This window comes from Ailuropoda melanoleuca, chromosome 5 (assembly GCF_002007445.2).
Source record: "Ailuropoda melanoleuca isolate Jingjing chromosome 5, ASM200744v2, whole genome shotgun sequence".
NCBI classification, from domain to species: domain Eukaryota; kingdom Metazoa; phylum Chordata; class Mammalia; order Carnivora; family Ursidae; genus Ailuropoda; species Ailuropoda melanoleuca.
In genome coordinates, this window is record NC_048222.1 from 46,845,627 (window position 1) to 46,861,861 (window position 16,235).

Sequence of the window (16,235 nt, forward strand, 5' to 3'; positions counted from 1 at the left end):
CAGTCAAAACTAGAGGCTCTGACGGCCAGGGTCACCGAGGCAGAGGAACGCGTTAGCGAATTGGAGGATGGGTTAGTAGAAGAAAAAACGAAAATAGAAGCTGGTCTTAAAAAAATCCACGCCCACGAATGTAGATTACGGGAGATTACTGACTCTATGAAACGATCCAATGTCAGAATCATCGGCATCCCTGAAGGGGTGGAGAAAAACAGAGGTCTAGAAGAGATATTTGAACAAATTGTAGCTGAAAACTTCCCTAATCTAGCAAGGGAAACAAGCATTCGTGTCCAAGAGGCAGAGAGGACCCCATCCAAGCTCAACCAGGACAAACCTACGCCACGGCATGTCATAGTGCAATTCGCAAATATTAGATCCAAGGATACAGTATTGAAAGCGGCCAGGGCAAAGAAATTTCTCACGTACCAAGGCAAAGGTATCAGGATTACGTCAGACCTGTCTACAGAGACCTGGAATGAGAGAAAGGCTTGGGGGGGCATTTTTAAAGCTCTTTCAGAGAAAAACATGCAGCCAAGGATCCTTTATCCAGCAAAGCTGTCATTCAGAATTGATGGAGAAATAAAGACGTTCCAAAATCGCCAATCATTAACCAATTTCGTAACCACGAAACCAGCCCTACAGGAGATATTAAGGGGGGCTCTATAAAGGTAAAAAGGCCCCAAGAGTGATACAGAGCAGCAAGTCACAACCGATACAAAGACTTTAAAGAGAAATGGCATCATTAAAATCATATCTGTCAATAATCTCTATCAATCTAAATGGCTTAAACTCTCCCATAAAACGCCACAGGGTTGCAGATTGGATAAAAAGACATGACCCATCCATTTGCTGTCTACAAGAGACTCATTTTGAACCCAAAGATGCATTCAGACTTAGAGTAAGGGGATGGAGTACCATCTTCCACGCAAATGGACCTCAAAAGAAAGCTGGAGTAGCAATTCTCATATCAGATAGACTGGATTTTAAACTAGAGGCCATAGAGAGAGATACAGAAGGGCACTATATTATTCTTAAAGGAAGTATTCAACAAGTGGATATGACAATTATTAATATATATGCCCCCAACAGGGGAGCAGCAAGATACACAAGCCAACTCTTAACCAAAATAAAGAGACATATAGATAAGAACACAGTAATAGTAGGGGACCTCAACACCCCACTATCAGAAATAGACAGAACACCCTGGCAAAAACTAAGCAAAGAATCAAAGGCTTTGAATGCCATACTCGACGAGTTGGACCTCATAGATATATATAGAACACTACACCCCAGAACCAAAGAATACTCATTCTATTCAAATGCCCATGGAACATTCTCAAGAATAGATCATGCTCTGGGACACAAAACAGGTCTCAGCCAATACCAAAAGATTGAAATTATCCCCTGCATATTCTCAGACCACAACGCTCTGAAATTGGAACTCAACCACAAGGAAAAACCTGGAAGAAACTCAAACACTTGGAGGCTAAGAACCATCCTGCTCAAGAATGACTCGATAAACCAGGAAATCAAAAAACAAATTAAACAATTTATGGAGACCAACGAGAATGAATACACAACGGTCCAAAACCTATGGGATACTGCAAAGGCAGTCCTAAGGGGGAAATACATAGCCATCCAAGCCTCACTCAAAAGAATAGAAAAATCTAAAATGCAGTTTCTATATTCTCACCTCAAGAAACTGGAACAGCAACAGAGGGACAGGCCTAACCCACTGACAAGGAAGGAGTTGACCAAGATTAGAGCAGAAATCAATGAATTAGAGACCAGAACCACAGTAGAGCAGATCAACAGGACTAGAAGCTGGTTCTTTGAGAGAATCCATAAAATTGATAGACCACTGGCAAAACTTGTCCAAAAACAAAGAGAAAGGACTGAGATTATTAAAATTATGACTGAAAAGGGAGAGGTCACGACCAGCACCATTGAAATTGCAAGGATTATTAGAAACTTTTATCAACAGCTATATGCCAAAAAACTAAACAATCTGGAAGAGATGGAGGCCTTCCTGGAAACCTATAAACTACCAAGACTGAAACAGGAAGAAATAGATTTCTTAAATAGGCCAATTAACTATGAAGAAATTGAGTCAGTGATAAACAACCTTCCAAATAATAAAACTCCAGGCCCAGACGGTTTTCCTGGGGAATTCTACCAAACATTCAAAGAAGAAATAATACCTATTCTCCTAAAGCTATTTCAAAAAATAGAAACAGAAGGAAAGCTACCAAACTCATTCTATGAGGCTAATATTACCTTGATCCCCAAACCAGGCAAAGACCCCCTCAAAAAGGAGAATTACAGACCGATTTCTCTAATGAATATGGATGCCAAAATCCTCAACAAGATCCTTGCTAATAGAATCCAACAGTACATTAAAAGGATTATCCATCATGACCAAGTGGGATTCATACCTGGGATGCAAGCATGGTTCAACACTCGCAAATCAATCAATGTGATACATCATATCAACAAGAAAAGACTCAAGAACCATATGATCCTCTCAATTGATGCAGAAAAAGCATTTGACAAAATACAGCATCCTTTCCTGATTAAAACCCTTCAGAGTGTAGGAATAGAGGGTACATTTCTCAATCTCATAAAAGCCATCTATGAAAAGCCTACTGCAAGCATTATTCTCAATGGGGAAAAGCTGGAAGCCTTTCCCTTAAGATCAGGAACACGACAAGGATGCCCACTCTCGCCACTATTATTCAACATAGTACTAGAAGTCCTTGCAACAGCAATCAGAAGACAAAAAGGGATCAAAGGTATCCAAATCGGCAAAGAAGAAGTCAAACTGTCTCTCTTTGCAGATGACATGATACTCTATATGGAAAACCCAAAGGAATCCACTCCCAAACTATTAGAAGTTATAGAACAATTCAGTAAGGTGGCAGGATACAAAATCAATGCCCAGAAATCAGTTGCATTTCTATACACGAATAACGAGACTGAAGAAAGAGAAATTAGGGAATCCATCCCATTTACAATAACACCAAAAACCATGCGTTACCTTGGAATTAACTTAACCAGAGACGTAAAGGACCTATATGCTAGAAACTATAGATCACTTTTGAAAGATATTGAGGAAGACATAAAAAGATGGAAAAATATTCCATGCTCATGGATTGGAAGAATTAACATAGTTAAAATGTCCATACTACCCAGAGCAATCTACACTTTCAATGCTATCCCGATCAAAATACCGAGGACATTTTTCAAAGAACTGGAACAAATAGTCCTTAAATTTGTATGGAACCAGAAAAGGCCCCGAATCTCCAAGGAACTGTTGAAAAGGAAAAACAAAGCTGGGGGCATCACAATGCCGGATTTCGAGCTGTACTACAAAGCTGTGATCACAAAGACAGCATGGTACTGGCACAAAAACAGACACATCGACCAATGGAACAGAATAGAGAACCCAGAAATGGACCCTCGGCTCTTTGGGCAACTAATCTTTGATAAAGCAGGAAAAAACATCCGGTGGAAAAAAGACAGTCTCTTCAATAAATGGTGCTGGGAAAATTGGACAGCTACATGCAAAAGAATGAAACTTGACCACTCTCTCACACCATACACAAAAATAAACTCCAAATGGATGAAAGACCTCAATGTGAGACAGGAATCCATCAAAATTCTAGAGGAGAACATAGGCAACAACTTCTATGACATCGGCCAGAGCAACCTTTTTCACGACACATCTCCAAAGGCAAGAGAAATAAAAGATAAAATGAACTTATGGGACTTTATCAGGATAAAGAGCTTCTGCACAGCCAAGGAAACAGTCAAAAAAACTAAGAGACAGCCCACGGAATGGGAGAATATATTTGCAAAGGACACCACAGATAAAGGACTGGTATCCAAGATCTACAAAGAACTTCTCAAACTCAATACACGAGAAACAAATAAACAAATCATAAAATGGGCAGAAGATATGAACAGACACTTTTCCAATGAAGACATACAAATGGCTAACAGACACATGAAAAAATGTTCAAAATCATTAGCCATCAGGGAAATTCAAATCAAAACCACACTGAGATACCACCTTACGCCAGTTAGAATGGCAAAGATAGACAAGGCAAGAAACAACAATTGTTGGAGAGGATGTGGAGAAAGGGGATCCCTCCTACATTGTTGGTGGGAATGCAAGTTGGTACAGCCACTCTGGAAAACAGTGTGGAGGTCCCTTAAAAAGTTAAAAATTGAACTACCCTATGACCCAGCCATTGCACTACTGGGTGTTTACCCCAAAGATACAGACGTAGTAAAGAGAAGGGCCATATGCACCCCAATGTTCATAGCTGCATTGTCCACAATAGCCAAATCATGGAAGGAGCCGAGATGCCCTTCAACAGATGACTGGATTAAGAAGCTGTGGTCCATATATACAATGGAATATTACTCAGCTATCAGAAAGAACGAATTCTCAACATTTGCTGCAACATGGACGGCACTGGAGGAGATAATGCTAAGTGAAATAAGTCAAGCAGAGAAAGACAATTATCATATGATTTCTCTCATCTATGGAACATAAGAACTAGGATGATCGGTAGGGGAAGAAAGGGATAAAGAAAAGGGGGGTAATCAGAAGGGGGAATGAAACATGAGAGACTATGGACTATGAGAAACAAACTGAAGACTTCAGAGGGGAGGGGGTGGGGGAAGGGGATGGACTGGTGGTGGGTAGTAAGGAGGGCACGTATTGCATGGTGCACTGGGTGTTATACGCAACTAATGAAGCATCAAACTTTGCATCAGAATCAGGGGATGTACTGTATGGTGATTAACATAATATAATAAAATAAAATTAATTATTAAAAAAAAAAAGAAAATTCATTGTGGAAGGAATGTATAGCATAATAATGAAACCAGTTTAGAAGTAATAATGCCAATAAATAGCTTTTGAAGAAACATAAAAAATGAATGCAAAACAGAACTCTGTTAGGTTGAAAATCAGGTTGAGAAGTTTAAAAATAGAACAATTTTAAGAAGCGAATCACAGAAAACACCAAATTTTAAACACAGCATTTTAAATGCATGCAGTGTATTTGCTCTAGAGTAAAAAATAAAAAATATCTATTGATATTGTTACTAGCTTTAGTTCTTTAAGCACCTCAAGGCACTTGGGAAGTGTTCCTTTGCAAAGGGCACCAAAAGTTGATATCTTTGCTAAAAAAGTTAGATTTGGGTATGGGGAATAATGAGGTCAGACAGTATGTGCTAATTAGAAGTTGAACAAAGAAGGCAATGGAAATGTATTTTTATTAATTTTCATGGCGAGTAGCTGTTATGAGGATGATTATTCAGAAACCAAAAGAAGCATTTTACTTGAGCAGTTTTTATTTCCATTTCTAGGGGTTTTCACCTCAAAAGCTCTATCAGCAGGTGAAAGTTGTCTTCAGATTTAGATGCCAAATCTGCCACAGTGAAGGTTGCAGTAGATGAACTCTCAGCAGCTCCTTTATTACTTGTTGGAGTGATGGGTTGTGTGAACGTGATGTTAAAAGAACAGAGCTTGCAGATTCAGGCCCAAAATAGTTAGTCAACTTTGCAAGGGAACAAATGATATACTGGAGTCCACATACCTACCATCTCTTCAGACACCTTGAAATCAAATTCATTAGTGGGTAGAGGGAGGAGGAGAGAATGGATGACTCAGAACTCCTAGAAAAGCAGCTCAAATTATATTTATTGATTATTAAAGTCAGCTTCAAATGAGAAAATATTTAGAGTAGATCATTTGTTAATTATACCCATGCATATGTTAAAAGGCTTTAATCCTGCTTACAGCACTTTAAAAAATTCCTTAGCTTGGAGTTTTCCATACAGTATTGAAATAACACAGGTCTTTGTGATATGCCATTCTGAAAAATCCCAGAGTAACAGGAGGCAAGGCTGCAGATGGAAAAATGTAAAGAAAAAAAATCCAGTTGTGATACTGTCATTATAATAGTACTTAATTTTCATTGATCTCTCAAGTCTTTCACCTTAATATCTCAGGTATAGACACTAACGATGAGTAAAATTTAGGAAATAATCCACTTTGGAATTTGCACATCCAGAAATGATCTTGGGGAGCATGTTTTAAATGACTTTTTTCTAAAGCACTATTTTCTCATGTTCCAATGAAATCACTTGATGGATATTATCTAATAGCATGTTGGTGTCAGAAGCCTTCAGAGGACTACTTAACATTTATCAAAGTAACTGCATTTTGGGAGTGGGCAGTTCAGTCAATTGCTTGCTTTCACCATCAGGTAGCATTTTTTAATCCTGGTGGTTTGTAAAGCCATCTGTGGTTTGACTTCTACAGAATTTAATTGTATTTATATGCTACAATTTATGGCTTAATTGTACAGTGTTTAATATCTGCTAATTACTTCAGGTGTGTTCACCTGCCTCTACAAAGATTGTTTTTCCAACACCTTGAGGGCAGAGGCCAAATCTTACACTTTTGTGTACTTTCATTTTCTAGTAAAAGTAGTCTCCTACTTTGATTTGCAAGGTTCCTTAGGGAACAAAAGGTGTGTGTGTGTGTGTGTGTGTGTGTGTGTGTGTGTATAAGCTGAAATGTCATAAAGCAAAGAGTATTTCCCACTTTCTGAAATGTATATATATCCACAATGACAACTGCTTTTACTCAAAGAACATATATAATGCAGGTGTTTTTCAAAAACTATGATTAATTTTTTAAATTTAACCAACTAATTATATCATCCTCTCTTTCCAATAGGAATATTTCACACCTTCCCTGGGCAGAAAGTTTTCAGCATTTTAGGACTACTTTTTCTAAAAAGTAGATTTTATCCATTGGGATTTTTTCAGCTGCATATAACAGAATATCCAGCAGGTCACTTTGCAAACCCTACATTACATTCATAAAGAAGGAATCAGGAACCAACAGTACCATTCTGCTTGCTTTAGGAATCCAAGGTGTTCCTATTGGATAACTCTGTCAGTGTATGTACTTCCTCAGACTGGCTAAAATTTGAACTCTATTCGAAATAGAAATTTCATTCTATTTGGAAAACATGGAATGATTTTATTCTCTTTTCCACCAGAAAGCTCTTCAGATATTTCTTAACAGCTTTATTGGGGGGTTGTACATAAAACTCATCTGTTGTTAAGTGTACAATTCAATGATTGTATTGAATTTAAAGAGTTATGCAATTACTACCACAATCCAGCTTTAGAACATTTCCATTACCCCATAAAGTGCCCTTGTGCCCATTTGTAGTTGATCTTCAATTTTACTTCTCCCACCTTTAGCACCAGGCAACTACTGATCTGCTTTCTGGTGCTAAGGTTTTCTTTTCCAAAATTTTTAAGTAGATGGGATCATATGTAGTTCTTTGAGTCTCACTGATCCCGCTTCATATAATGATCTGAGGTTTGTGCATATATGTGTAGGTGTACATATATGCACATATCAGTGTTTGATTTCTTCTTATGGCCTCCAGTTTTGTTATTCTTCTCCAGGATTGCTTTGGCTGTTTGGGGTTGTTTGTTGTTGTTGCTGTTGCTGTTGTTAGGATTTTAGGATTTTTTAGGAAATTTTAGGATTTTTTTTTTCTGTGAAAAATGCCATTAGAATTTTGTTAGAGATTGCATTGAATCTGAAGATTACTTTGGGTAGTGTGGGCATTTTACTGATGTTAATTATTCTGATCCATGAGGATGGAATATCTTTCCGTTTATTTTTGTCTTTCTTTCATCAATGTCATATACTTTTCAGTGTACACATCTTTCCTTTCCTTGGTTAAAATTATTTCTAGATGTTTTATTCTTTTTGATGCGATTGTACATGGGATTGTTTTCTTGATTTCTCTTTCTGAAAGGTCATTGTTAGTGTATAGAAATGCAACTGTTTCATGTTGATTTTGTATCCCACAACTTTACAGAATTCATTTATTCTAACAGTTTTTTAACACTATCTAGGGTTTTCTGTATATAATATCATGTTATTTGCAAATAGAGATTGTTTTATTCCTTCCTGACTTGTATGACTTTTCTTTTTTTCTCTTTTCTTCCTTTTACTCGCCTAATTGTTCTGGTTAGGGCCTCCACTACTATGTTGAGTAAAAGTGGTGAGAGCGGGCATCCTTGTCTTGATCTTAGAGATAAAGTTTTCAGCTTTTTGCCATTGAGTATGGTGTTACCTGTGGGCATGTTATATATGGCCTTTATTATATTAAGGTACATACTTCCCCTTTATGCCTAATTTGTTGAGACTTTCTGTCCTGAATGGATATTGAATTTTGTCATGCTTTTTCTGTACCTATTGAATGATCATATGATTTTTATCCTTTTTTTTTTTTTTTAAGTAGACTCCACGCCCAGCGTGGAGCCCAGTGCAGGGCTTGAACTCAAAACCTTGATATTGAGACCTGAGCTGAGATCAAGAGTTGGACACCCAAACAACTGAGCCACCCAAGTGCCCCATCCTTCATTTTGTCAGTATGGTGTATCACATTGATGTATAGATGACTGTCCTTGCATCCCTGGAATAAATCCCAATTGATCATGGTGTGGGATCTTTTACTGTATCATTTGCCAGTATTTTGTTTGCCAGTCTTTTTTTGAAGATTTTACATCTATATTCACCAGGGATAAACATGTTAATCATAGTTATTTTAAATTCTCTACCTGATAATCCCAGTATAAATGTCAAAGCTGAGTTGCTTGCTTTGTCTCTTCAGACTGTGTTTCTTTTGACCTTTAAACCTGCCTTCTAACTTTGCTGAAAGCTGGACATGGTGTATTGGTTAAAAGGAACTGAGGTAAACAAGCTTCTAGGGTGAGGTTTTATGTTTATCTAATTAAGAGTTAGGTTGTGTTTAATGTTTACTGTAGATGTAGGTGTTAGGCTTCAATTTTGTTTCCTGTCTTTGTTTCTGTCTCCCCTGTTGTCTTTGGGTATCCCTAGAAATTCCTTTTTAAATAGAGTTGATGTCTTCCTGCTCTCAGTTATAATCCATTATTGTTATACCAGAGCCCTGTTGATAGGATCATCAGTATTAGTGAAGGGAAGCAGTCTATAATATGATTAAATTTCAGGGGTTTTTGGTGCCTGATTCCCCTCAGAATTGTTTCTTAGCCTTGTTTTTCCTCCCCTGATGTGAGACAGAAAGGGTAGAGGGAGCTCAAGTTGTCTGGTAAAGGAATTTCTCTTGAGGGCAGGCCTTTGTTATGGAGAACAGATATATTGGTTGTATTTCATAATGGTTATTTTTCCCTTCTCCCTGCTGAAGATTTCTTATGCTTTTAGTATCAAAAAGAGTAGGAGAAGACTTCTGGGAAGACGGCAGAGTAGGAGGATCCTAAGCCCATCTTGTTCCATGAACATACCTAGGTAACAGCCAGATCAGTGCAGCCAGCCCAGAAAATGACCCAAAGACTGGCAGAACAGACTTTCCACAGTTAATCACAGAGAGGAGGCCACATCAAAAAGGGATAGGAGGGATGGAGATGTGGTCAGTCAGGAACCGAGCTCCCAGGAGACTAACCACAAATGGGAAGGACACCATAAGCACCAGTAAGGGAGAGGAGCAGACCCCACACGAGGCACCCCACACACAGGGGACCTGTGGTGGAAAGACAAGTCTTCATAACATTTGGCTTTGAAAACCAGTGGGGCTTAACTTTGTGATTTTTTACAATCAGTGGGGCTTAACTCTGGGTACTTAAAAAATCAGCAGGCTTAGCTCTGGGAGAGCTGGAGGGTGGTAGAAAACTGCGTCCCTGCACTGAAAGAGCTAACATAACAAACAACTCCACTGAGATATAGCACAGAAGCGGCAGTTTGAAAAGCCCTGGGGTATACATGAGGGAGATTTATTTCAGAATGTGTGCTGGAGAGGCAGGGATCTTTAGGAGGTTTCTCCAAGAACAAAAGGGCTAGTGGGCACCATTTTTCTCCACACTCCCCCACCCCAGTCTGGAGACTGGCAAACACCTTCCACCTACCTTGCTAATAACCTCATACCTCACTCCTCCATGGTCTTCTGCAGAACTGTCCCATCCCGCCTGCCCTACTAAGCAGGCATCCCTTCAGAGCAGTTCCTTCCACATATCATTCTACAAGTAGCACCAGTAGGGGCTGGTGCCACTCCAAAGTGACTCCTGCCCTGTTGAGAGAGGAAGATAACCACACACTCATTCATCTGTAGCCCTATCTGCTGAACCCTATAACTGACTACACAGAGGGAGGCCCTTTCAGTCAGTGCATCTGCAGCCCCTTCAGATAGATAGAGGGCAAGCATCTGGTTTGACTGCTGACACCACCCAACTACAAGGCTCCAGCAGCTCCAGACTGGCCCCTTAACAGCATAGGAGCCAAACCCTGCCCACAACAGGTGAAGTGGGCCATTGCAGCCAACTGGACTAAACGCAAATGTGGTTCAGCCAAAATAGGGTGCATGCAACCACATACAAGACATTTCTGAAGCATCTGGTTTTGATGAACAGGGGACATTGTGCTACTGAGCACCACAGGACCTCTGCTTCATAAGGCCACTACTTTCAGGATCAGGAGATGTAGATGACTTTCCTAATATGTGGAAACAGAGAGACCAAATGAGGAGATAAGGGAATATGTCCCAAATGAAAGAACAGGACAAAACCACAGTAAGAGAGCTAAATGAAACATACATAAGCAGTATCCCTGATAGAGAATTGAAAGTAAGAGTCATAAAGATACTAGACTTGAGAAAAGAGTGGAGGATCTCAAACCTTCAACAAAGAGATATAAAATATAATAAAGAACCAACTAGAGATGAAGAACTTAATGGAAATTAAAAACACACTAGAGGGAATCAATAGCAGATCAGAGGAGGCAGAAGAATTGATCAGTGACCTGAAAACAGAGTAATGGAAAACAAGCTGAACAGCAAGAAGAAAGAAGAAGAACAAAAAATGAGAATAGGTTACGAGAACTCAATGACATTATAAGCATAATAACATTTGCATTATAGGGATCCCAGAAGGAGAAAGGGGAGGGCAGAAGACTTATTTGAAGAAATAATAGCTAAAAACATCTCAAATCTAGGGAAGGAAACAGAAATCCAGATCCAGGAGGCACAGAGAGCCCCTGACAATCAACTCAGGGAGGTCCATACAAAGACACATAATAATTAAAGTGGCAAAAATTAGTGATAAAGAGAGAATTTTAAAAGCAGCAAGAGAAAAGAAAACAATGACATACAAGGGAAACTCCATAAGGCTGTCAACTGATTTTTCAGCAGAAACTTTATAGGCCAGAAGCGGGTGGCATGATATATTCAAAGGGCTTAAAGGAAAAAATCCTACAATGAGGAATACTCTATCCAGCAAGGGTATATCATTCAGAATAGAAGGAGAGATATAGAGTTTCCCAAACAAACGAAAGTTAAAGGAGTTCACTACTAAACCAATCTTACAAGAAATGCTAAAGAGTAAGGAAAGACCATAAACAAGAGTAAGAAAAGTAGAAACACAAAAGCAGTAAAACTAAGTATATCTATAAAAATCAGTCAGGGAGGGGCACCTGGGTGGCTCAATTGTTAAGCGTCTGCCTTCAGCTCAGGGCGTGATCCCAGGGTCCTATGATTGAGCCCCGCATTGGGCTCCCTGCTCCGCTGGGAGCCTGCTTTTTCCTCTCTCACTCCTCCTGCTTGTGTTCTCTCTCTCACTGGCTGTCTCTCTCTCTGTCAAATAAATAAATAAAATCTTTTTTAAAAAATCAGGGATTCACAAAATAAAAGGATATAAATTATGACACCATATATTTAATACATGGGGGCAGGGAGAGGAGTAAAAATTTAGTGCTTTTAGAATGGGCCCAAACTTAAATGACCATCAACTTAATATAGACTGCTATATGTATAAGATGTTATATATGAACCTAATGGTAACGACAAGTCAAAAATTTCTAATACATTTGCAAAAAATAAGTAGAAAGGAATGTAAGCATATCACTACAGAAAGCCATCAAACTGCAAGGGAAGAGAGCAAGAAAAGAGAGGAACTACAAAAACAACTATAAAACAAATAACAAAAAGGCAACAAATACATACCTATCAATATTACTTTGAGTGTATATGGACTAAATGTTCCAGTCAAGAGACTGGATAGATAAAAACTCAAGAGCCGTCTATATGATTCCTACAAGAAACTCATTTCAGACTGAAGATACTTGAAGACTAAAAGTGAAGGGATGGAGAAACATATACCATGCAAATGGAAGCAGAAAGAAAGCTGGGTACCAATACTTAATATGAGAGAAAATGTATTTTAATAGAAAGATCATAAGGAGAGACAAAGATGGACACTACATAATGGTAAAGGGAACAATCCAACAAGAGCATATAACAATTGTAAATATTTAGCATGGGAACACTTAAATACATAAAACAACTAGTAACAGACAAAGGAAGAGGTTGACAGTAATACAATAATAGTAGGGGACTTTACCACCCCGTTACATCAATGGGTGGATTATGCAGACAGAAAATAAATAAGGAAAGTGGCTTTGAATGACATATTGGACTACATGGACATAACAAATGTATTGAGAACGTATCCATCCCCAAACAGTGGAATACACATTCTTTTCAAGAGCACATGGAACATTCTCCAGAATAGATCACACGTTAGGCTGCAAAATGAATCTCAGTATGTTCAAACAGATCAAATCATATTTGCATCTTTTCTGACCACAATGATACAAAACTAAAAATCAATAACAAGAAAAAAATCTGAAAAAGCACAAATACATGGAGGCTAAATAACATACTACTAAACAATGAATGGTCAGTCATAAAAAGGAATGAAATCTTGCCATTTGCAACAACATGGATGGAGCTAAAGAGTATTATGCTAAGTGAAATAAGTCAGAGAAAGACAAATACCATATGGTTTCACTCATATGTGGAATTTAAGAAACAAAACAAACATACAAAGGGGAAATAAAGAGAAACCCAAAACCAGACTCTTAACTCTGGAGAACAAACAGATGGTTACCAAAAGGAAAGTTGGTGGGGGGATGGGTGAAATAGGTGAAGGGGATTAAGAGTACACTTATCTTTTTTTTCAGATTTACTTATTTATTTTAGAGAGCAGGGGGAATTGACAGAGGGAGAGAGAAACTCAAGCAGACACTCCACTGTGCGTGGAGCCCCATGCAGGTCTCATTCTCACGACCCTGAGATCAGACCTGAGCTAAAACCAAGAGTTTAATGGACTATGACACCCACGCACCCTGACTGGGTGGTGTGGTCTGAGGATCCCCTGAGTTCCCCTTCTTGGAGTGCATTTGGGACAGGTTGCATGGCCTTTTCGTGGATAAAAGACCCAGAGGACCCCATTGAGCTTCCCCCTTCAATAGCATAAGAACAGAGACTTCTGCTGAGGGCAGCAAACCATGATACCAGCTTTTTGCTGCTTCACCATAAACTCTGAACCACTGTGGGGTCATACAGTTGCTTTCCTGGGACAAACTGGCACTGGTCACAGCACGGTGAGAACCTTTCTCAGAGGATCAGCATAGGTCTTCACCATGTGGATCTCTAAAATTTGGAGTTTTGAAACCCAGCTGCATGCCTAAGATAAAACACAAGAGTACTGTGCTGCCTATTAGGCAGATAGCTTGGATGCAGACAGGGTTAAGCACAGATTTGACAGAAGCTGGGGACATAAGAGGGGAGATTTTTCTTTTGTAAGGGCTTCTTGAAGAGTGGCAGATGCAAACACTTTGGGGATAAGAGAGTGGAACAACGCCATTTTCTGCCTACCCATCACCAAGGTCAGACTTCAGTGAGCAACACAGCATCCTCCAATGGAGGCTGGAGCCTCTTACACCACGCTCCATGCCCCTGTGCCCTACAGGAACATCTCCACTAGGGCAGGTTCACTTGAGAATCAGTGCAGCAGGCCCCTCCCCCAGAAGACCAGCACAAACCCCTCACACACACCACATCTACTGATCATAGAGTGCTGCAAAGATTCAGCTCCAGGGGAAACAGGATCTAGCTTCTTTTAACAAGCAGACCAAAAACATACCTAGTTAAAACTTGCCACACAGTGGACAAGGTCCAAATGCCCCCCATTGAAGGTAAGGAGAAACCCTGCGGAGGACTGATACGAGGGAAGGAGCAGCCAAAACACAACAGCAGAGTGCACACTCTGTAACACCTCCTAAAGCACCAGACCCAAGACAGTATAGGACCTCTTCTTAATATGGCCGTTAGTCTCAGAAACAAGAATATAACAGGCTTTCCCAACAATCACACAAAAAAACAGTGACCTAAACAAAATGACAAGATGGAGGAATTCACCCCAAAAGAGAGAACAGGAAAAAGTAATGGCCAGGGCTTTAGTCAATACAGATATAAGTAAGATACCTGGACCAGAATTTAAAACAAGTCATAGGATACGAGCTAGGCTTGAGAAAAGCATAGAAGACACTAGAGAAATTGCACAGATAAAGGAACTAAAAACTAGTCAGGTCAAATTTTAAAAATGCTGTAATTGAGATGCAAAACTGGCTGGATGCAATGACAGGATGGGTGAAGCAGAGGAATGAATAAGTGCTACAGAAGACAAAATTATGGAAAATAATGAAGCTAAAAAGAAGAGGGAAAGGTATTGGATCACAAATGTAGACTTAGGGAATGCAGCAACTCCTTAAAGTGTATTAATATTCATATCATAGGAGTCCCAGAAGAAGAGAGAGAAAAAGGGACAGAAGGTTTATTTGAGAAATTATACTGAACATGTCCTTAATCTGGGGAAGGAAACAGACATCAAAGTTGAAGCACAGAGAACTCCCATTAAATTTACAAAAAGCCGGCCATCACCAAAGCATATCATAGTAAAATTCACAAAATACACAGACAAGGAAAGAATCCTGAAAGCAGCAAGGGAAAAAAAAGTCCTTAACCTACAAGGGAAGACAAATCAGCTGTGGATAGTAGATCTATCCACAGAAATTTGGTAAGCTGGAAAAGAGTGGCATAGTATAGTCAATGTGCTTAGTGGGAAACATATGCAGCCAAGAATACTTTATCCAGCAAGGCAGTCATTCAAAATAGAAGGAGAGATAAAGAATTTCCCAAACAAACAAAAACTAAAGGAGTTCATGACCAGTAAACCAGCCCTGCACGAAATATTAAAGGGGACTCTTTGGGTGGGGGAAAAAAGACCTAAAGCAACAAAGACTAGAAAGGAACAGTGAACATCACAAGAAACACCAACTTTACAGGTAACACAATGGCACTAAATTCTTATCTATCAATTATCACTCTGAAAGTAAATGGAATAAATGCTCCAGCCAAAAGATGTAGGCTATCATAATGGATAAAAAAAAAACAAGATCCATCTATATGCTACCTACAGGAGACTCATTTTAGACTTAAAGACAACTGCATATTGAAAGTGAGGGCATAGAGAAACCATGTGTCCTGCTAAGGGATAGCAAAAGAAAGCCAGAGTAGCCATACTTATATCAGACAAACTTCCTTTTAAACCAAAAACTGTAACAAGAGATGAAGAAGAGCACTATATCATAATTAAGGGGTCTGTGTGCCAAGAAAATCTAATAATTGTAAATATTTATGCCCCCAACTTGGGAGCACCAAAATATATAATTAATAACAAACATAGAGAAACTCATTGATAATAATACAGTAATAGGAGACTTTAACACCCCACTTACAGCAATGGACAAATCGTCTAAAGCAGAAAATCAGCAAGGAAACAGTGGCTTTGAATACCACTCTGGACTAGATGGACTTAACAGAACATTTCAGAACATTTCAGAACTTTCTGGACATTTCATTCTAAAGCAGCCAAATACACAGTTTTTTCGAGTGCCCATGGAACGTCCTCCAGAACAGATCACATACTGGGTCACAAATCAGCCCTTAGCAAGTACAAAAAGTATTAGACACATTGTCAAAAACAAGGAAACAAAAGCAAAAATGAACTTTGGAACTCCATCAAGATAAAAAGCTTCTGCACAGCGAAGGAAACAATCAACAAAACTAAAAGGCAGTGTACAGAATAGAAGATATTTACAAGTGACATATCTGATAAAGGGTTAGTATCCAAAATCTTTAGTGAACTTATCAAACTCAATACCCAAAACCCAGTTAAGAAATGGGAAGAAGAGGGGCGCCTGGGTGGCACAGCGGTTAAGCGTCTGCCTTCGGCTCAGGGCGTGATCCCGGCGTTGT